This window comes from Lotus japonicus, chromosome 1, assembly GCF_012489685.1.
Source record: "Lotus japonicus ecotype B-129 chromosome 1, LjGifu_v1.2".
In the NCBI taxonomy this organism is placed as follows: Eukaryota; Viridiplantae; Streptophyta; class Magnoliopsida; order Fabales; family Fabaceae; genus Lotus; species Lotus japonicus.
The window spans coordinates 47,994,565-48,018,594 of record NC_080041.1 but is presented as its reverse complement, the minus strand read 5'-3'; the positions used below and the strand labels follow the sequence as shown (position 1 = coordinate 48,018,594).

General features: G+C 37.2%; 1 long non-coding RNA gene across 1 annotated transcript; it reads left to right on the top strand.

The window, feature by feature from the left end:
* Nucleotides 1-20,644: 20,644 nt before the first annotated feature.
* On the top strand, nucleotides 20,645-21,626 carry LOC130731876 (uncharacterized). The gene is made up of 2 exons (XR_009016868.1): nucleotides 20,645-21,037; nucleotides 21,314-21,626. It is a non-coding gene; the product is annotated as an uncharacterized LOC130731876 (long non-coding RNA).
* Nucleotides 21,627-24,030: the final 2,404 nt, after the last annotated feature.

Below are 24,030 nucleotides of genomic sequence, written 5' to 3'. Positions count from 1 at the left end.
AAAGACAAAGAATCTGAATCGCAATTGTCAAACCCGTGATGATCAATCAGTCGTGGTTGGGCCCCCTCACGCTGACATCCCACAACGTCGGAACGTAAAAGACGAGTAGAAAGTCGTGCACCTTGTCCGGTGATTTATGAGCATGAAACTGAAGAGGTTCCATATGTTGTGCAAGAGCCTGAGGAGGAAGAAGAAGAAGATGATGATGATGATGATGATTGTTGTTCCTTTTTTCAAGATTGTCTGCATTTTAGCTAAGGTATACTTGTCTGTGACAAGATGTGAGACGAGATGTTGTAACATCGTGTCGGTGACATTTGTCCCTACGGAGCTGCTGTGTGTTGAGTATTTATTTTAGAAGCTTTGGACTGTTTTACGTTATCAACAAGTTAGGGTTTTTGAAGAAGCTTATGTGTGCTATCTGGAATATATTATAGTTTAATCAAATATGCTGAAGAAGATTTGATTTGATTTGATTTTAATTGTAGAAGATTATATCTTTTTGTGTTCAAATCTTATTTGATAAGATTTGTTACTGGTTTAAGAGATTTGTTCCAGATCTGTTTTGTGGACTCTATTTTCGTGCAAGCCCATTGAAGATCAAGACCTGAAGAACGACTATTTAAGGAGTCTTAACCCTAGTTGCTAAGGGTGCGTTGGGCATCGTTCGGTGGTGTTTTTAGGGTTTGTGGTTGTGAGTCCTTATTGTGTTATTTGTACACCACTCTACTGCCTCTATTGATCATCATATGACATAGAGTTGGTTTGTTTTAGTTAAGTTGTAATCTCTTCAAACCTGTGTTGCTTATAAATTCAATCACTGCGGTAGTGATTGTGAGAGAAAGTGAGAGAGGGTTCTTATACTTAGGGGGAGACCAAAGTAATAAGCCACTGGTATGAATAGGTAGAAATGATGTCAACACGAGCTGTTCAATTAAGACCCTTTTGTACTTGATTCTCTATAATAGTGGATTATCTTTCTCGGGCTGAAGCCCTCCAGATGTAGGTGATGTTGCACCGATTTGGGTTATCAATTCTCTATTTTCTTCTTTATTATTTTCCTGTTTTAACATTTGTCCTGTGCGGGAACCAGAATTTCAATGATGATGATGATGATGATGATGAGAGCAAAGAGGAGGATGGAGATGAGGATGAGGATGAGGATGAGGATTGAGATGGGGATGAGGATGAACTTTACTACTAAGGGGGCCTTTTGACTTGTCTCTGCTGACAACTTATAAAACCCATGTTTCATATCAGATATGGAAGCATTACACTGACCTAGAACATGAGCATTTTCGGGGAGACCAGTGTACCACAATGATTATATTGGGGAAATGGTTTGCAATGCCGGTCTTGAGCCTCAAATGACCTGCAATCTGCCCAGCATTGAGAAAGTCATGTTGATGGCATCCTAAGACGTCGTCCTTTCATATTCCTTTTGGCGAGATGACTATTACCCTCGATGACGTCTCATTATTGTCGCATATGCCTATCACAAGGAATTTCTTTACGCTTGCTAGTCTCACTTGGGAGGGTGCTACTGTTGCGTTGGTTGAGGAGCTTTAAGTGACATAGGAAGAGGCTTATGATGAAATTTTACTAAACAATGGACCCTATGCTGACTACTCATGGCTTGAAGGTGTTGTAGAGAAAAAGACACGTGTGAGTAGGGAAGCAGCTGCTAGAGAATTCTTAATGAGGTTTGTGGGAATAACCCTCTTGTGTGGAAAGAGAAACAACAAGGTGAAGTTTTCTTATTTGCAGCTGTTTCAAGATCTATCTAAAGTTGGCAATTATGATTGGGGAGAAGCTGCATTAGCATTTCTTTATGATCATTTGAAGGATGCTAGCAGGGACAACATCAACAGCTGTGGAGGGTACATGAATTTGTTACAGGTTTGACACAATTTGATTTTTCTGAAATGTGCATTTTTTACTTAAGTAATACAACTTTATTTTGTTTGAATACAAGCATGGATTTTTGAGCACTTTCCTCCCTCCGTGTTTGATAGGAAGTTGAACCCCGCCGAAAATTGAGAACTTGTCGAAGGATATGCGATGGAAAACACAACATGGGAATACTCAACTCCACCCAAAGAGGTGTGCTTTGGACGACCTTTCTGTTGGCTCCGTGATATGGACGTCATTCACCAGGCACATGGTAACTAGACTGTTTGATGCTACTAGCCTATACAATGGGTTCATCCGACACTCCAACATGGTTCACCATCACCAGCAGGATCTAGTTTTGAAACAATTTAGGTGTGGGCAACATGTTCCTAATTTGCCACCTGTGGATATACCCACTCGTGAGGTTGTTGATGGGATGTTTCAGGATTTTTCTAGCCATACAATTTAGGGGCACCTTATGTATTCCAGGCTCAGACATCTGATTAGTACATGGTGTGGTACAAGGGAGTCTCCCATCCCATAGTGGTTCCTCCGAACGCCAGGGGTAATGTTGCAACGAATGTTAGGGCGAGTCTTATTTTTTTATGCTTTTAATACGTTAGTTAAACCCTTTTAATTGGATCTTCTATTGAATTGTTCTACATTTTATCAGGGTGTTCTTGAGGAGCCGAGGTTATGGAGTTTGATATTAGTGGACCCCGAGGCCTCAGGATATGTTGAGGGATCTAAGATATGAGAGTTTGACCAGAACATGCACACAATCATAGAGAGGGTTTGTATGGTGCACAAGCTCTTGGTGGCAATGGCGGTGGCGGAGGTGGAGGCAGAGGCAGAGACAGAGGTAAGAAGAGCAAAAAGAGGAGGGAGGAGTCGAGCTCCAGGGGTTGAGATGATATCTAATTATCTATGATTCATGTATTGTGCGTTAGGATTTGAGTGTGAAAAACTGTAATTTTGTTTACAGTGTTTGTGACAATTATTGTAACGCATAATTGTGTTTATAGTGTTGTATGGTTATGTTTAGTTTGTGTTGTGTGTGATTATTGCAATTTTGGATGGATTGTTGCATGGATCCTGTCATACTGTCTGTCAAGCAGCAAACATGTATACACACTCTGAAGTGCGACCTACACACTTTAAAGTGTGTTGCTAATATGATACAATACAACAGTAAACAATGCATGATATAAACATAACAACTGAGAATTCACTTATTAAACATAATAGCAGTAGTACAGTTATCCATTTATTAAATATAACAACATTAGTACATTTACAATAAACCCTAAATTCTAAACTTATTACAATGACCTCTAGACCCTTAGACCCCAGTCCTCCTCTTCTTTAGGTCCAAGTCTTCCTCTTCTTCAGGTCTCAGTCTTCCTCTTCTTCCGGTCTCCTGACTGTCGATCTGAGACCTGCTGGCTCATGGGTTGGTCCATTCACTCATATTTATGGGACCAAATTTATACCAGATACCATCATATTTAACTCCTTAGCTTTGTGTACTTCAAATAAGGAAGGATTGTCACCCCTAAATCGTCTATCATATTTTGAATGATAAAAATTTTCAGAGAGTTTAAATGAAATACTCAAACTTTCAATGTGATGTTCTTTTTATGGAAATATCCTTCGTGAATCACATTCCCATCGTATGATGACAAAGTACGAGACTACAATCAAAGCTCAATCTAGTCAACGTACAAGAAAAGCCAAAGCAACCTGGCAGACTATCAGAATGAAGAAAAGTCAAATTTGCGGAATCGTCTGACCAAGCGAAGAAAGAGAACGTTAAAAGCTTCAAGACATACTACCCAAGCAAAGGGAAGTATATTCAGCTAAATCGTCTGATCAAGATCAGAGAAGAGGATCAAGAAGACGAGAAGATCTAAAGCATCAGAACAAACTGTGGAAGAAAAGTCAAAGCCAATGGATCGTCTAAGAAGACTGCAGCTATTAAAGATCATTCATCATCATCTGTCTCAAGTACCGAACGAAACATTCAATTTGAATCTCTGACATTCAAGAAGAGATAGCAAGTCCAATGAATCATGTGATATCTCTCAAAGCACTTTGTTCAAGGAAGCAAGTACAACGTTGTCAAAATCAAGTTTCCTCTTTCTCGCTCATAAGGACTGGAACAATGCACAAAATGCTACCAACCGTTGACAAAGATACACGTTGTAGAAACAAGTCTCCATCAAAGAAGTACAAGGCATGAAATGCACATGACAAGAAGACTGTTTGATCCAACGACTAGTACTCAAGATGCTCTACACGCTCCAATGGCTCTCAACATATCCAAGAAGACCTTGAATTATAAAAGGAGGACTTGAAGATGTTCAGACTCAAGAAAATAAGCTAGAACTTTTCATCTGAATCATTTTCTTCAATAAGTTCAAGAGTCAAATCCTTATCGTTTGAGAGAAAAACCAAAGAGTCAAATCCTCTATCCAAATATCTCTTTAGATTTAGAACACAAAGTAAACTCAAGAGTCAAATCTTATTCAAACACTTTGTAGTTCATTGTGCTGTAAAAGTCTACAATCGCTCTTGTGAGAAGAGAATCTTGTAGAGCCAACCGATCTTGCAAAAGATCATAGGAGAAGTCCTGTAGAATACTTGTTGTGAGAAAAGTCATGTCTAATACTTGTTAGGAGAAGTCCTGTGGAATACTTGTTGGGAGAAGTCATGTCTAATACTTGTTGAGAGTAGTCCTGTCTAATTGTTGTAGGAGAAGTCCTTGATGCTTGTTAAGGAAAATCTTGGCGTTGCGAAGGACTGGACGTAGCTCCCTCGTTTTCGGGTGAACCAGCATATATCGATGTGTACTTACTTTCTTTTACTTATCTATTTTCATATCCGCTGCATGAAAATTTTTTGAAAACTCTTTATAAACTTAGAATCGTTTGAAAAATCAAGTTTTCAAGGAACACAATTCAAACCCCCATTTCTTGTGTTACTTTTTACGATATCACTAAATTAGCTTCTTTGAGACTCTGAATATGAATATCCAATTTCCGAGTCCTCAAATGAGCTAAGGTTGGGGATGAAATCTAGAGAACACCAACCATTGTTACCAACCCTTGGAAGAAGAATGCAGAAGAAGGAGAAGAAGGAACAAGGGAGAAGAAGACAGGGGGAACATCTAAGGACAAGGAAGAATGCAGAAAGAGAGAATGAATGGATGAAGAATTGTGTGAGAAAAAGAGAAAAAATGCTATTTATAAAATCTGAATTACCATAGGAATTAATCGTAAACATAGTGTATAACATGTGCCTTAATTAGAAATTGAGAATTTGAATTTTGAAGTTTCAGAATGTGCATCAATTACAGTTAAAGTGGTCGGTGCAACTACGCACTTAAAAGTGTGTAGCCTACGTAGTTAAAATGTGCGTTGGCTAAGCTACGCACTTTTAAGTGTGATCGATTAAAAATTAAGGGTATTTTCAGGTTTCAAGATTTTATGGGAGATATAATTAAGAGATTAATTTCTATGCACCGACGGTGTAAATAAGTTTTACACCATCATTCAATCACATCCCTCCATTTTGTTAGCTCACAATTAATTTTGAATTTAATAATATCTAAAATAGAAAAATGGAAGGTTGTGATTGAATGATGGTGTAAAACTTTTTACACCGTCGGTGCATAGAAATTAATCTCTATAATTAAATGTCAAATGTGAAAATAGCAACTACGTAATAAGAGCATCGTTATATATTTTCCGATGTACCAAAAAAAAAGTTATACTAAATTGGCTTCAATTGAATATGAATATTTTTTGGTTACAAATTGAATATGAATATAAATTTAACAATTAATTTCTCATGCTGAGAAACTATTAATATATACAATCTAACCGCATCCTGCCGTGTTTGGAGTAATGAAATTAAAACACTTCCTTCTCTATAGAGACACTACTATAGATTATTGAACCCTCTATTCCTTCTTAATTAAGTTTTCTCTCCCTTTACTATGTGGTAGGATTTTTTGCATGGATATAGTTGTAGAATTATCTGCTGCATGACATCATGAGTTACGATCCTATAGAGGTCGTTGATCTTGTCGTTTGACTGAACTCATGACACCGATCTATCTTGCACTAAAAATATCCTGATATGATACATATGCCTGAATCAGTAAAGTAAAATAACTAAAATTAAAGAAACTAGCTGTCTTCCTAGCTAGAACTCGAGCATGGTTGTGAACGACCAAGAACTCAGTGGTGCTGTGGACATGTGCACGACGTAGCACAACCGGAACATATCTGTAAAAGAAACTCTAAAACTCAAATAAGCTATGATTAAGGGAGAATCTCAAAGTCTTTTTCTGTGTGTAATAATTGCTCTTGTCATTTTAACCCGAGTGTAGTGAAGATTAAATATCTCCCTAAATGTGCGACTCCTAAGGATTGAACTCTTTATGTTCAAAATATTATTTTTATCACTGCGAACGACACCATTGGATGTTAAAGTCTAAGAAGAGGAATGATAGAGTAATATTGAATTGTCAGAGTTACTTACAGTGTAACACCAAACTTTTATACTTGTAGTAAGATCAACTGTATATGTAGTTAGTCGTTTGTAAACGAGACAAAAACTTTGGTTGAGTTAGATTTAACCTTAGTTGAGTTAGTTTGATCATAGTTCTGACAACTTAATTAGGTGGTAATTAGCATGTTGGTTAGAAAAATTAAAATCTTGTTTTGATTAGTAACTTGATGTTTCGTACGTGGTCGCTCTGACCGGTCAACTTAAATAACATTATTTGTATTTGTATAGCGGTTTGGGCTACCCGTAATGACATTGAACTAATCAGAGGGCATTGGACTGTTGTTTCTGTCGACCAAACGAGAAACTATTTAACTTGAATAACTATATTTGTTTGATAGTTAAATTAGTTAATATTCTGAAGAATATCCAACTTGAATCCCCAATGCCCCCGAAGGATAACTCAACTAATAAGAGCTAAGAGTCATATGATTGGGGGGTGAGGTCCAGGAATCAACCCCTAGAGGGTGCAATTTATCTTTTTCGATGTATAAAAAAAAACTTGAAGCGCAATTATTTCAAATTAACAAAACCAAATCCAAGTGGAGGAATATATTTTTCTCTAATTGTGCATTTCGAGAACAAAATTGTTTTTTTATATTTGTCAACTTGGAATTCCAAAGAAGTATTAATTGATATTTTTGTATATAATGTCTCTATGTAAAAAAGAAATAATAAGAGATATAAATACACTTTAAAGAGTAAAATAAAATAAATTATAATTTTATTAATTATGTTTCTTAATATATGTTTGAAGAAAAATATTAAATTGTAACAAAAAAACAATGTAACCAAAAGAAAAATAGTAAATAAATAATATGTTTTAAAAAGTTAACAATATTAATTACATTTATTAGTTATTTTGAAATGGAAAAAAAGTTCAAATTTCAAATTTTTGTGAATTGCATATTTTTCTTAATAAAGCTCACTTTAATTACATTTCTACTTAGTGCAAATGTCAGTACGAAGTCGCACATAGGAAGAAAAAAGAGAATGTTGAGCAGTTTGTAAGGGAGAGAACTTAATACACTCATTCTTAAAGTTTTAGATAAAATATGTGGTGTTCAATTCACTGTGAGATTCTCCAAAATTTTAAAAGTCAATCTTTGGTCGCGTAGTGGTTTGTGTTGACCATAATCACAATATTAGGATGACCAAAGTGACATTGGACCGTATATTCATGCCGACCAGAACAAAAATTAGGGGTTGTCTAGAACACACTACCCTGGACACGTACTGCTATTAAATAGTTGTGAATTATTTGCGAGCGTAGCGTATTCATAGCTATTTCTTAGCTATTCTTCACAATTTTACTTCCATTTTTGCGTAGCATATTCATAGAATTATTTGCGAGCGTAGCATATTCATAGCTATATACAACCTTATTTCAAATAGTTACAAATCTTATGTTTACAAGTTACAAACAATATAACCAGTACACCACCACTTGTACGAGTACACACCTACCCTAGACAAAGCCCAAAACTCTATGTTGAGAGCTTAACTAGTTATAGTCATAGTTATATTCTGAAGAATATATATTTCAACGTGACGGCCAACTATTCGAATTAATTATAACAAAACCACAATTAAGTATATACTGCTAAGAGTGTAATAGAGAAGGGATCTTTATCAATGAAAACTTTGACACAAGGCACACAAAAATCAACTTGACTCTGCTTCATCTTAGCCCAAAATTTAAAATTTAATAGATGACTTCATTGTTCATCTTTAATAATCTTGAATTTTTTATGATGTACGTGCTTCAAAACACCGACTAAATCAACATCGATCAATATCAGCAAGTTCGAGAAGAGTGATAATTAACAAATGCTGAATGATAAAACAAAGTAATTATTACTTAACAAGTTCAACATTTAATATATTAAGTACTACATGGAACAGAAAGCATATGCAGAGATCAAGTTGTATGATTGTTGGAGCCTCACTCTCACGGTTGATTCTTGATTTTTAATGAAGCATGCAGAAATAAAGAAATGAGTGGAGCTCGTGACCAATAGCACCGGCCTCGCTGTTAATTGGATCCAAGGTCATGTGCTCCGAGATGCACGCTGACCAATCTCATCTGTATATAATATATGTGCACCTTCAATCAAATTCCAGTGACATCGGCAATATTGCAGCATTCAGAATATTTATCTTTTGTTCTATTTTTTAAGGTTTAAATAGTTTCCTTGTGCAATGTCATGTGACATGCACTACAAGAAGCTGCAGCTGATGTAGAATATTGTTTACTTGTTTAGGACATGGGATTTGCCAGTTTCGATTATGCAATAATACGTGAATATCAGTTTGCGATCTTACAATTTAATTTAAAACTTGATTTTAATAGCTTACTAGCTTTAATCATCTTTCGGACAAGAACCAACCTTACAATTGGCCCAAAGGTTCTTTCCATTATCCAACCTTCACTTTAAAATTTAAATGGAATAATAAGTGTACACCAATCAACCGATGTCAACTTTTGGATGAAGATCGATGAATTACAGGTTGTTTGTAGGCATTCAATCAATGTTACAAAACTTCTCGGATTCGCCGGTTAGACCAATAAGATTGGAAACTAGTGATATGTTCCGTTCGGGCTTTATGTTGGATCGGCTTGCATGGAGCAGGATCAACCTAGTAAGAATTGCTCAGTTTGATGATTAAACCGGTGACTCAACTCGGTCTTGGTTGGACCGGTGAGTCATCCTCTATCTTTATTTTGGTTGGCAAAACAACGTTAGGTTTTGTAATTCATATTGAACAAAAGTAGAATTTTGAATAAACAAAGTCAAAAATAGGAAGAAACCCTAAGTGTCCTAAGCCCTAACTCATCTCCCTTATATGTAACCTATCGCACGCCTGATTCCACATTTCGTTCTCCAACATTTCTCTTAATGATGTTCGTGCTCGTTTTTGGCTTCTCAACCTCATTCCATTCTCTGTTGTGTTTCGTTCCTTCGCATTCCGCTCCACCAGACATGGCCTTAACTTGTTGCACCAACTTTTCATGGTTAAAGGTATGAAAAACACTAAAAAGGGGGCTGTGGGGGGGGGGGTTGAATAGGGTTTTACGTTTAACGACTTTCCCTCTAAGATTTTAACAAATCTCCTTGGTTTCAAGAACAAAAAGTGCAAGAGATAAAGAGATGAGGAAAGCACACAAGTATTTTATCCTGGTTCACTTGATAAATCCCTCAAGCTTATCCAGTCCACCCGTTAAGGTGATTTCTTCCTTCGTAGAATGAAGGTAATCCATTATTCAAAGATTGTTACAACAGCTCTAGCACATCTTGCTCAGTGTCTAACAAATCTAAGAACTAGCAACACTAAGACACACAAGCATTAGTCTTCTCAAGAAATTTGACCTAATTAACTGGTCTCTCAAGGAAATACAAACAGATTTGTAGAAGGTTTGGGTTTACAAAGAGTTGCTTCTAAACAAGCAGGAGTAAACACACTAAGAACAATGAAGAAATATTGCTAAGGTATTCGCTGGTAGTTTCACTTGAACTGCACAATAGTTTCTTAGCCAATTTCTTCTCTCTTCAGCCTTTAAATACTCCAAGGTCTTGGTGTTGTATTCGTTGAAAGAATTCTGGAAATTCCAGAACATGCTGTGGCTGAACCTCGTTAGGTAAGGCGGCAGAATAGTACACTGCTCTTGTACTATTGATAATGATATTTTCCTTATCCTTGTTGACTTCTGATATTTGGAGACGCTTCGAGAACCTCTGAAGCAAATTGATCAGAGTCACGAGGAAGCTTGGATCCTCTGACTTTCATAACTTCTGCTTCTGGACCGTTCACTCAGAACTTCTGGTCTTCAGAATCAGAGTCACTTTGGTCTTGAGAGCAAGCTTTCACTTGGACTTCAGAATCTTCAAGTCTTCAACTTCTGGACTGTTCGCTCAGAACTTCTGGTCTTCAGAATCTTCAGCACTTGAATCTTCAGACCCCTCATCAGAACATCTGAAGCATATACTACCGTTCAGAAGAACAGTGTGATTACAGAAGCGTTTCACTGGTTACTCTTTGGTCTTTAACTTCTAATGGATATGTCTTTGAATCAGAAACAGAACCTGTTTGTCAAACACTTAAAATACAAACGTTAGAGTACCATAATTGTTCATACACAAATATAAACTTCTTATCATCAAGACATAGAGTTGTACCACCTGACCAAATCTTGGTCTTACAATCTCCCCCTTTTTGTGATGACAAAACCATATATTTTGATGAACAATTCTCAAACAATAAACTGAATACACTCAGAGTTTAAGATATCAGAGTTAAACTTATCCTGATATGTATGGTTTATTTAGCTCCTTCTGAATCCAAGTCTAGAGCTTGATTCTGAGCTAAGTTCACCCTGAAGCTATGACTTAATAAAATCGTTAGAATAGTCTAGATTTTGAGCTAAAATTGAGATAGTCATTAGAGTGATATCAATCAGAGCAATACATAAATAGTTTGACATATGAGATAAACATTGTAATCGTATCAAAACTATTAATTGATTAGAGTATATAATTACTTCAGAAGAAGTGAAATGTATTCCTTGATGTTGTCTTCAACCAGTCTCCTTCACCTTCTTCCTTCCATCCACAACCATTCACCACCATCCTTCACAATAATCTCTTCCCGCCCAAATTCATCAAAGAGCAAATGCATAGCATCTCTCATTTTAAAACCTATCATTTCCAGCATTCTAAATTAAAATGGAACGAACACTCCTCTTTCAGTAAAAAGTACCAGCTAGTGAAAGAAAAAAAATAATAAACACTCTATGTGCTAAATAATTAAAAAGCAACAAACACACCTCATTGTTTCAAAGCATCAACACCCTAAATTTTGTTACCAACAAAAACACTTTTGGATCTTCTGCGATCGTGAGCGGGGGTGGAGATGATTGGGTTGTTGTAATATATGAATTCTTAATTTAAGGTGGATTTTATTGGTCTTTATTTCTTTAAGTTTAAATTTCTGAAAATTTGGGGGTTTTAAAATTGGATAGGAAAGGTTTTAAAGGAAAGAGGATGGCGGTGGATATTGGTGGGTGGAAGGAAGAAGATGAAGAAAGATTAAGGAGATTAATTGATTTTCAGGGTTTTTATCTTTGGAAATGCATGAGCTATGGATGAAGCAGATGAAGTGGAAGAGCAAGAAAATGAAAAGGGGGGGGGGGAGGAAGAAGAAGATGGTAAAGAGGAGAGACTAAAAGAAAATTTTAAAAAATTCTCAGGGACTACAATTGATGTGAAACAAATCCACGTGGACAACCTCGGCTGACTAGGCCTGCCCCTGGACCGTTCACCGATCAATATTGATTAAAGTGACTTAATTTGATTAGAAAAGTTCTCGAGGATGGCATTTTAAAGAAATTTTTTTCAAGGACCCAATTTAATTCCTCTTTTTTTTTTTGAAAGTGAAAAGTGTATTATTAATATAAGAAGCTTGAGGCAATAGCAACTCAAGGCAAGAACCAAGTACAATGTGATATGAACTTGAACAGAGAGACCAAAGAAACTCCTAATCTGAATGAAATAAACCCCCATCATCCCTCAGAATGACATTCAACGATATCCCAAGAAAGAGACTCATTAAAACCTTGCTAGGCAAAACCCAGTGGGAAAAAAACCAAGCAAGGAAAAAGAGTATCACAATCTTGGGATAGTCAATCTGCACCTGAATACAATGACATAACATCCCTTGACTCCGTATAAAAAATCAAAACCACCAGCATACAATAAAACGTCAAAACATGAATGTCCTCCAGCAGCAAAAACACCAATAGTGTAATCTCCAGCAATCACTAACCACACCACTCTTAATAACCAGCAACACCAGTGAAACCCTTCAATTTTCGCACCAACAGCATACAACAACATCACTTTTATTTGACAGCAAACAACACAATTAATTGGACAGCAACAACAGTAAACAGTAACAACTTGAACAACAACAAGACAACACACCAACAAACATCACCAACAACAAAAAGCACCTGCAGAAACAACAACATCAGCGCCAGCAACAGACAAAAAAATAGTAGCAGCAAATTCTTACAACCACCACCAAGCCGCAAAAACAAACACCAGCAATGATACTAATAGCCTGTAAGAAAATTAAAATAGGGCCAAATAGAATACAACTCTCAGAATCCAATGATTCCCTCAACGGACCAACATGGTACCTCCCAAAAGCAACCTTGCTTAGCAAAAGCCTCCGCCTCCCCATTCCCATCTTTCAAAATATGATTCACCCCTCTACAGAAGTGCTCCCCCTCAATGAACCATGTGTCTGAGACACCATACAACACCTGAATGAAATTCTCCTGCCACACATACATCATCGCACTTGTGGTGGTTTTCAAAGCTCAACTGGACGAGCACCAACTTCCAGGTGAGCCAAGGCCCCGACATGTCAATTGAGATGTGAGTGGTTTTCGCGAATTTGAGCTTCCAAACCTCTCAGCATCAAAGCTTCTGATCCACGTGGTTTAAGGCCTAACTGCTTTCCAATCAACCAAGCTCTTTGCGCACATGTCGACACACCATCCTCTCCCGGCACCGGCTCCAAAAAATCCACAGGCAGGGCTTCAGGCTTATTCTTGCTCCTTTTAGGTCACCCCCTTTGAGAACTCTTTTTGGAGGAATTTGTTTTTGGTGAGTTATGAACTACTGGAGTGCTAGGCTCCAAACACGCACCAGTCAGCAAAGGCTTATGAGACGACTGAGATGGTTGCTCTTCACGCAAAAGAGGAAATATGGAGGAGGTTCTTGGAGAGTTCTGCCTTACGATTTGGTGTGGAGAAGTACGAATAAGGACAGCACGCTCACTGGACTCTTGCACGTCTTTTTAATCCTTTGCTGCAGAAGTTGGCAAAGTTGTCGAAGTTATGTCGAACTTGAAACAATTGTTTTCACTGTAAAAACGGTGAGCCACACACGACCTTAGCACTTGTTGCTCCAGAGAATTACGTGGGTCCCAATAATTGAAGGAAATGGCCATTGATAATTCTGAGTCAAATCCTGGGCATTGAAAGAATATCCTGTAACTGAAAATTTGTTCTCAAAATTAGTAACAAAATCAATATCATTAAAACAAATTTGATTTCATATTATCTTTATTCCTTCTGCATTTATATTTTTCCTCCACCCCTCAATTTCCTCAAACGTATATCCTGATTCAAGCAAAACCTGAAACTGCTCCTTCAATTCCTCTCCTTCATTCATGGGCACGTTTAAATTTTTTGAATTTGAATTTGAAACAACCGCTCCTGGATGCCCAAAGCTCGCCGGCTGCACCTGGTTCGCTGCTACCTCCGGCGAGATGTCCACGCCGCAAGTCTCCGAACCAACTCCTATTGTACGCACATCCCCTCCTTCTTCCCTCTTTGAGACCTCCTCAGCCTCCAGAATATGAAGTCGTTCCAATATTTCATCCCTATAGACTTCATCTTCTTCCTTTGACTCAGCGTCAACAACGGAGTCATAATCCTTCTCAAAAGAATCTACTGGGATTTGGGCTTCTTTATCATCTCTGTCATCCTTCGTTACTGAATCGTCATCTGAAGCAACATCCTCCTCCATGGCGTAGACAGCATCCGCCTTCGACCGTACATAATCAAAAGCAGAGTCATCTTTCTCCACCAAGATAACACATGATGTTCCATCGACATCCACTGCCATGGTAGAGCACTGGAGAAGCGGATGATGCATACGAACTAGGATGCGCGCAAAATCGACCCGATAGCGCTGTTTTGTTGCAATGTCCAGGTTCAAGAAACTCCCCAGTCTATTCCCAACAGCTGTGAAAAACGCTTCGGACCATAACCCCATTGGGACTTGCCACAATCGGACCCAAACGAAATGTGCTACACCAAAAGTGAACAACGAACACGGTTGAATCTCAGAAAGCTTATGTTCCAGAAAAAATCTGCACTCCGCTAAAGTTTCCTCCATCTCTACATTATTCTCAAACTCTAGAATCACCTCCTTCGTACCAAGCGGGATGAGACGAAAATTATACATACCGATTCGGGCTAGTTCGTCCTGTATAACGTCAACCGGCTTGTCTTCAAGAATGCGGGCTTGAGAACACCGTTGAACCCAACTTTCGTCCAAATCAGATGCAGATAGACGCACTTGTACTTCTTGCATCTTCCTTTGGCTGAATAAAGATATCGTTAATGTTTGGCACACTCTCTTTGACTGAAGTCTGGAGCTTTTGCTGTGATTTCGGTAGCCATATTTTTCCTTGAACCTGTGTCTGTTTACGTTCTGGAGAAGCTGCCTTAGCCATCCTAGAAGCTTGCTGGATCCTCGCTTTTTTCACAACAAGGTAATTGCCTTCAAAGTGCATTCCGTTGAACATCCGGATCGCCTTCCAGGCCTACTCATCATTCTAGAAACGCACATATCCATAGCGGAAGCGCCGATGAAATTTTTGTTTGAATTGAACGAATACATCACGCACCCATCCTGCCTTACCAAAAATAGCTCTCAATTTCATCAGAGTGATCCGATCACCCAAGCCATCGACAATAACCGAGAACGACTCTCCCTGCACCTTTGAATTCTGTTCACGAGGAAAACGCTTTTGGTTGTGATGTGCCCTTCCTTGGTCTCTTGATCTATTTTGCTGCCTCTGTTGATGTTGGCGAAAATTCCCTCCCTCTGGCAGTGGAAAGCCTGATGTCTTACCATGAAAAGTGTGCTGCCCAAAAAAAGCTTGGCCTTCGGAACGCTGCGAAAGGGAAGGCTGATACCGCCGTGAATGGACAGCCCTAGCAGCCCCTAAATCGCGATTAAACCTTCTGAAGCCAGACTCGTTCTGTTGCAATGTTGGTCATTCCGCTGATAGCTCTGTCATCCATACCTGACTCTCGACCACTCCCGCCGTGACCGGAGCCACCATGGTTGAGGCTCCCACCCAAAGCCTCTCTCTCTCTACTCTCTCTCATCTCCAAGCTGCAAGAACCATACACTAACCAATTAAATTTTAAGTACGCGGATCCCAATTTAATTCCTCTTACAATCTCAGGAACCCCAAGCATATTTAAACCTACATTTTTTAATATCTAAACATTTTAAATTGCACATTTTTCCCTTCAAAATTATGTCTAGTCAAGAAATCGATTTTTTTTTAATTAAGTAGATTCTCTTTCTATGTTGTTAGCCCATCTACCACAACTCCTAGAATCATTGAATTCATTTTTTTTTTCCAAAAGGGAGAAAAACATCTCTTCTCAATAGGGTACAATAATCCAACCAATAAATAGGAAAAAAGTCAGTTATTATAACAAAAACTTCCCAAGAACCTTTGAAAACCTCACAAGCTCACAAGCAAGCAAACCAAAAACCTGAAAGACCCAACATAAAATACTCCACCAACGCCATAGAGCTGAAATCTGGAACCTAAAGAAAACATAATCAGATAATTAAATCAGAAGTAGAAAGCTGTAAAAAACCGAACGAGATAAGAACAACCATCCGCGAGCAGCCGCTAGACGACCGCCGCAACAATGACCGTGATGAAAAAAAATCTGAGATCGGAAGGAAACCGTAGCCTCAATGCCCTTGAGAAATTCACTTAGTAGAGAAGATGGCCAACCAAAACTTGACTCCAAGTTACTCCATCGTCGCGTTGTGCAGTAGAAACAAAAAACCCACACTAACCTACCACCAAAAGCCACCATCGAAAGCTTCTATCCATATGCTCAACTGTCATGAACACCCAGCCACCGTAAAAAGTCCGATGATAAAAAACATGATACCCTATAGAAACAGCCAAACCACAACAAAAAACCCAAAACTACCACACCTGAAGCAACGATCCATGGCACAAATGGAGTAGAAGACTGCAGGCGACGATGAAAGGATCAAGGAGAAATCTTGGTGGCGCATTTGAAGTTGAGGACAAAAAAACCTACAAACCAAGTACAAACGACTAATATGGAAAATCAAGCAAAGCAAGGAGGAATAGAGAACGACCGCACCCGTCGTATTGGAAGCCAGAGGACAAAAAACAAGATTTGAGGAAACTAGATATGAGTAGGCTAGAGGACATGAACAACAGAAACCTAGATTGCTAGTTCTTGAAACCAGATCTAAGGAAACGGGGGAAAGGGATCTAAACGGAAAGGAAAGATCTGAGGCGGTTGCCGCCGCGCAAAAGCGGCACGACGACCACCCAAGGAACTCAAGGTCAGGTTGCTAGAGAGGAGATAATGACATTTACCACGCGGGAATCCATTCTAACTTAATACCTTGAAAAAGAAATCCATTATACCCTAAAACATATATTTGTAGTTATGTTATTTCCATGCATACTTTTTTGGATTATTTTGAAATAATCTCAAACCTAAAAGCTTAATACAATTATTCTTATATCAATAAGTTAACTTTAAAACCCCATGTTGCTCAATTAGTAAATATATATTTTTTCTCGTACGAAAGTTTTGTGTTTGATTCTCACAATCGTTGTAAGGTATGCTGCTGTGGACGATCAATAAGTACTACCGTAAGCGATATGTGGTCTCGGAGGCAAGTCCTTCCCCATGGTTGGAGACCGGATCGGAGTCGAATCCATCAAAACTTTTAATTCATTAAAACAACTAGTTGAACTAGAAATCATCACTGATCTGCTATTCTTGTTTGACTAGACGACAGTTGGCTTTCCTTAAATGGAATAGTTGCACATTGACAATCATATTTCTCTACTTGGGCTGGCCAGGGGCTTCCCAACCGCAAAGCTAGCCCGTCAAATGTTCATTCTATGTAAAGGGCAATCCCAACAAGAGTCATTTAGACATGTACACTTTGCCTTCATGCTTGAAGCACAGTATCTTGTGGACTTATGGGTTGGTGAGGGGCTTCCCGGTCGCAAATTAAGCTCGTTAGAGAGATGTTCATGCTATACAAAGGACGATCCCAGTAAAAGTTATCAAGACACACTTTTTTTTTCATCCTTCAAGCGCAATGCCTTATGGGTTCGTCAAGGGCTTCCCAATCGTAAAACTCGACTGAAAGACTTTTAAGCCACCTATCAAAGAGGGTAGTTCCAAATAGTTACTTAGGAGTCTTTGTGTCGCCATATGGGCGGTCATATGAATTCCAGGATAAACCTGCCTATATGGAAAAGACGCCCAAATAAAGGGCTCGTCCAAATTAAGGACTTGCATTGTAACTTGTTTGCTTATAGTGTATGGATTTTTGAGCTAAGTCTGTGTAAGGGTTAAAGAGTCTAATAGATAATTATGGTTAGATTCTTCCCACAATATAAGGGAAAGTTTTCTTTGTAAAGGATTAATTCTTTCACTTACTCAATGCAGTGAATGCAAGATGGCGGCTAGGATTTACAGACTCTCACTTCCGGTAAAGGTTTTGTCTTAGTCTCCATCATAGTTCACTGCATTCTTGAACAATTTTAATTTCTTGGTGTCAACACCACATAAATGAATATCATGTCACCAACCATGCTCTTTTCACTTTTTCTTTCATATATATATATTTTTTTTTATAAGAGGAAAATACTTTTTCTTTCATACTCCCTCCGTTCCTATTTAACTGTCCAATAAGAGAAGAAACACACATATTAAGGAGTATATAAGAGACCATGACATAATAGTGCGGAAATTTACTTGTAACTTAAAACTATTCTTAAGTGTGATTTAAATATGATTTGCAGACATTTTTTTCTGGCAAGGCTTCACGCGCGTGTTTATAATAATATCAAGGAAATATGTAATTCTCTAGATTTCTCTTCAAATAATTGATATGTCAGTTGTCAATTTCAATTATTATTTTGTTAGATGTACTTATATAAAAGCTTGAAATTAGATTCCACTTCTTTTATGGTCGTACGATTACAGAAGGGCTGATTAATTAACAAATCGTGGTGACTAGACTAGGTACTTTTTGCATATTCTATATCTACATCTACATATATAAATTCTAAATTTTTTATTACTTTGTTAGCAATTTATTAATATATGAATGACATGTTAAAAAGAATTTATGCTCATGTGATATGGTTTTCTGCCCATCAGATTGTTTCATTTAGATTGATTCTCTTGCTCGAGAGAGTGGAAGAACAGTTTGGATTATTTTGGTTATTTTCAGTTATTCTTTTATCGTTTTTCATAGACTTTCGTGTGCGGAACCAATCCTAGGCATTTTCGGGGGTGTTTTGCGAGCACAAATTCTTTATTTTACAAAGTTACACAACAATTTTTTTTTCATAACTTTTTTTACTTACTATTACAGTATTGTTTTTTAGCTTAATAGCATTTTTTGTCTCTTACTTATCACGATTTAACAGTTATGGTCCCTCAAAGAATTTATTAGCATACAACGTCCCTCACATTTACTAACTGTTGCAGTTTTGGTTTTTCGTCAACTTTTATCTAATATTTAACAATTTTTAATTAAAAAAAATTAAAAAAAAGGCTTGGATAACTGTTTTATCACTTTTATGTTTTTTGATTAACAATTTTATGGTTTCTGGTTTTTTTAATTGATTTTTTTGATTAAAAATCCGTTAAATATTGGATGGAAGTTGAAGGAAAACCAAAATTGCAACAATTAGTAAACGTGAGGGACGTTGTATGCTAATAAATTTCAAGAGGGACCAGAACTGTCAAATCGTGATAAGCGAGGGACCAAAATTGCTACTAAGTCTTTTTTCAATAAACTTAATTAATTTCATTTACTAACTTAATTAACTCAAAACAAAATTAAAACCAACATTCATCTAATTCCTCCTCCTCCTTCCCCGTCCTAAACCTTCATCTTCTTCCCCCCAACTCATCATTCAAATCAAAAACCCAACAGAGAGAGTGAGTGAGACACACAGAAACAAATAAGAATGAGCAACAATGAGAGAATAGGAATGAGAGAGAACCATATCCGTCGGAGGTGAAGGCATGCAAGACGAGTGGCCCGACGCAGTGAAGAGGTTCTGACTGAGAAGCTCTGAGGTTTTGATGGTGTTTGGTTGGAGACTCCGACACGACGCAGAGGAGAACCTGGTAACGAATGCGGTGGTCTCAAAGTTGAGAATCTATGAACCAAACAAAAAATGGGTGACGTATTAAAGTCATCTCTTGACCAGAACCTAATTGCTGCCTAAACAATCAACAAAAAGTGGTTAGAGAGATCTTGGGCATCGCGATAGGGATCTCAGCAAGGCTCAAAAGCTTGTCATGCCAATAAGACACGCTAAGTTGGGGTTTCCAGTTCAAGTTGACTCTTAAGCCACGGCTTGGCAACGTTGTAGCCGGTCCACAAGGGTTTTCTCTTAAGTAGACTACTCAAGCACGACGACACCAAGCCAACCGTGCGCCTGGAAGCTCCACTTAAAGAACTTCCCTCACACTTGCAAAGACTCCAAACAATGTTAAGTCTATAAATACAGGTTTCTTCTTTCATTTATCTAATATACTATTCATTCTTAGAATTTTCTGAGTTTTTCTATGAGTTGTGAATTCACTATATGCTAATTGACTGATTTGAGCATCAGAATGTCATATGCGCAATGACTTCCCCTACGTTCGAGGTCAGCACCACCGCACTCTCAAGGAAGTCACAACAAATCTCTACCTCCGAGCACCGCAAAATTAGCAATCTAGAATCTGGGAAGAACTTAACTTTAGTAAATCATGTAATGCATATATATCACTGAAAAACAAACAACGTGAAAATATAAAATAGATTAAACATGTCGGAAAACATGGAAATGAGAATGCAGTTCTGTATTTTATCAATGATCAAGCAGTAGTAACAATTGAAGACATTTGGAAAATAACTTCAACTGATCTAAGCAAAAGTTGAAGCAATAACAATAACAATACTGCAGTGAAAAGGATAGTTGGGGTTTACTGAAAACTTCTACGGTTCTACTTCTACCCTCTCTCCTGAAATCCACTAGGAACTAAGCATTTTACTCAAGCAGCCCTTTCTATTTTTTCTAATTCCTATTTTATTGAAGCAAAAGACTATACTGCCCTTGTGGTTAACCGTCAGACTTCTTGGCCAAGCACCATGAAATTACATTTTTACCAATTTTTTTAATTGATATGCACTGGTTTATTCTGAGCCCTTTACTTCTGCAGCTTCCAAATTATCTATAAAGCTTATCTATAAATTTTTTTTTGAAAGGAGAAATATATTGATAAAAAGGAACAACTTGGAAACAGGCTCTTCCAAGTGAGCAAAGAGAAACGATACAGAAAAACAAAAAGAAAGCAAAACACAAAAAGCAGGAAAAAAGGGAACAACAGCAACAAAACAGGGAGCATAACTTCTGAAACAACCCAAAACAAAAAAGGGCCAAACCAGAAAACTAGAGATAACTAACTCACATAACCTCAACAGGAGCTTGGCAACACGTTCAGAAGGAAATTAACGCAACAAACCCCACAGAGCTCTTTCACAACATCAGATATATGATGTAGCAAAAGCCAGAGAAGACAAAAGCCTTGGGTCGCCACCATTTAGCAGATGAATCAAACGAAATTTTCCCACAGAGGCTCCACCCTATCACAGCCCAACTTTGCAAGGTAGTCCGCCATATAGTTTGCCTCTCTGTAAATTTATACTGATGATTTATACTTGTATCTTAGAAGTCCATTGTTGCGAGCTGTTGCTCTATGCTGTTGTATCAGTTCTGGCTTCTCTGTCATTTATAACATGTTTGAGTTCACCTTCACATTTTATTAGGCCAAGCTACTAGAGTAGCTTCTTTCATGATCAATTCTATTTTCTAGTGAGAAAAACTATGTTCTTTGATGATCGACATTGGTCAATTCAGCTAATAATATTTGGAAATGTAATAGACACCGGAAACGCCTTGGAGATGCAGGGCCATTCGACACCAAATCATGTCCTGGTGTGAGCAAGAACATGGATTGAGAGCGTTTGCATTGACTAGTCAACTCCTCGATCACGTTACCAGGATTTTGATGTTCCCCCATTTTGTCGCCCCATTTCTTTAATTTGTTTATCTTATTACCATCATTTTAAGCTTATTTTTATTGAGTTATACTCTCTAGAGTCCCTTATTATAAATAATTATCCATCTATTGCGGGTGTAATTTATCTTTTCGATGTGCCAAAAAAATAAATACTCTCTAGTCTCTCTTTCTCTTCTTTAATATGTGTCACTTTAATATTTTATCAAATGTACTAAGGAGTGATATTAATGTTCTTGTTTCCATTAAAATTACTGCATGACGCAATCATATCTTGCTCTTATCTGTTGTTTGTTGCGCTAGCAGGATAGGATAACGCAATCATGTCTCTTATCATATGTAAAATAAATCCTGAGAGGGAGTTAGGATAAAATTATCCTAATAGAATAGATAGCAGTTTTTGATTCATTTTTTACTAACGTAACCTTGAATTCAATTATTTCAATATTTATATTTAATATAATTTATAATAAATTTAATTAATGAATATAAAATAATATTTCTAGTAATATACTAATTTTATTATTTATTAATTACAAGTTTTTATTGAAAAGTTAAATTTTTTTATTTACTCCTAAATTTAATAAACAATTAACGAATTTATTAATTGTGAAAAAACAAGTGAACCTTAAATTATCATTATCACTTGCTTCTACTTAGTGAGCATTATTTTTATTTATATTGTAATAAAACTAAATAAAATTGTTATTCACTAAGAATGACATAAACTACTCACTACTAAATTAAAACCAATTGGTTAAATAGATAGTTTTTTACTTTTAATAAAAGTAGACTCTGTTCAAGAAAATAAAATAAAATAGGGTACTTTAATAAAATTTTAGATAATTTTAAATCATTGGCTCATTTATAAAAATATAAAAAAATAAATTTGATAGAATCATAAATTTTTAAGCAAACAACAATTTTTAAATTATATTATTTATTTTTTATTAATGAAAATTTGATATATTTTTCACTGATTATGTGATATCAACATATTATCCTAGACATGCCTAAAACACAGGATAGGATAAGAGTATATCATGCTCTTATCCTATCCTGTCTTTATCCAACTCTCTATCATATCATATTCTTATTCTGTCCTGACCACCAAACGAACCCTATAGATGACAGATAAGACATGATAAGAGTATGATGTATAAGCTACACGAAAATATTTAATTTACAGCTGTAAGATCAAGTTTTGATCATGTAGTACAACTCTATGTTTTGATGATTACAAGTTAACATTTTAGTATGAACAATTATGGTACTCTAACGTGTTTTCTGAGTGTGCTCTTAACAGGCTCTGACCTTAACATAATCTCACACAAATCAGAAGCACTTTGCTTAAAGAGTGACCCTAGCAACGCTTTCGCAATCTCTATGTTCAATCTGAACAGTAGAAAAGCTTCAGAAGATCTGAAGTTAATCAAGCTCTGATATGGACTCAGCTCACTTGAAGTTCTGAAGAGCCAGACGTTCTGATAACCCAGACACTCTGAAGGCTCAAAAGTTCTGATGGTGCAGAAGACTCTGAAGATCCAGAAGCTGAAAAGTGAAGACTCTGAAGTCCAGAAGCAAACTGGCTCTGAAGACCAAGTACTTCTCCTCTTAGTTCAGAATCAGAAGGTACAACGGTTAGAGAATCCATGCTTCCCTCTGACTCTGATCAACAAGCTTCACAAGTTCCAACACGAAGCATTCCTCTGATCAGAAGTCAACAAGGTTAAAGGTCACGTCACTATCCAAAGTACAAAAGCAAGTGTACTATCCTGACGACCTAACCTAACATTCTCAGCCACAGCAGAAGCTGGAAATCCCAGATCTGCCCTCCAACGGTAGCATTCCCATGCAATGTTCAAACCCTAATCCTTGGAGTATATATAGAGGCTGAAGACTGAAAGATACGGTTGGAAGAAACATACACACGCAAGCAATATTCAAATCTTCTAAGCATTATTTCTTCATTGAATTCATTGTGTTTACTACAAGCTTTTCAGAAGCAATTTCTTTGTAAACAATATTTCTTAAACAGTTGTTTAGCTTACCTTTAGGAGATCAAGGTTGATCGGATCCTAGAGAAGACTAAGAGAGTGAATCTTAGTGTGAGCTAAGTCAGTGTATTGTTAGTCACTTGTAGGTTTCAAGTGCAGTTGTAACAAATCTCTGATTAGTGGATTGCCTTCATTCTAAGAAGGAAGAAATTACCTTCACGGGTGGACTGGACTAGCTTGAGTGATTCATCAAGTGAACCAGGATAAAATCCTTGTGTGCTTTTCTCATCTCTTATCTTAAGCACTTTACTTGTGTTTCGAAAGATTTGTTAAAATCTTAAGTGGGAAGTTTTTATTCTGAAAACGCTATTCAAACCCCCCCCTTTCTATCGTTTTTCATACCTTCAATTGGTATCAGAGCACAAGTTCTGATTACCACACCTAACAGTGTTCAGTGATCCTGGCCGGTGTGAAAAACAAATGGCTACCACCAGTGAAACACAAAAAGATGGTTACAATGCAAAGCCTCCTATGTTCGATGGTCAAAGGTTCGAATATTGGAAAGGCAGAATAGAAAGTTTCTTT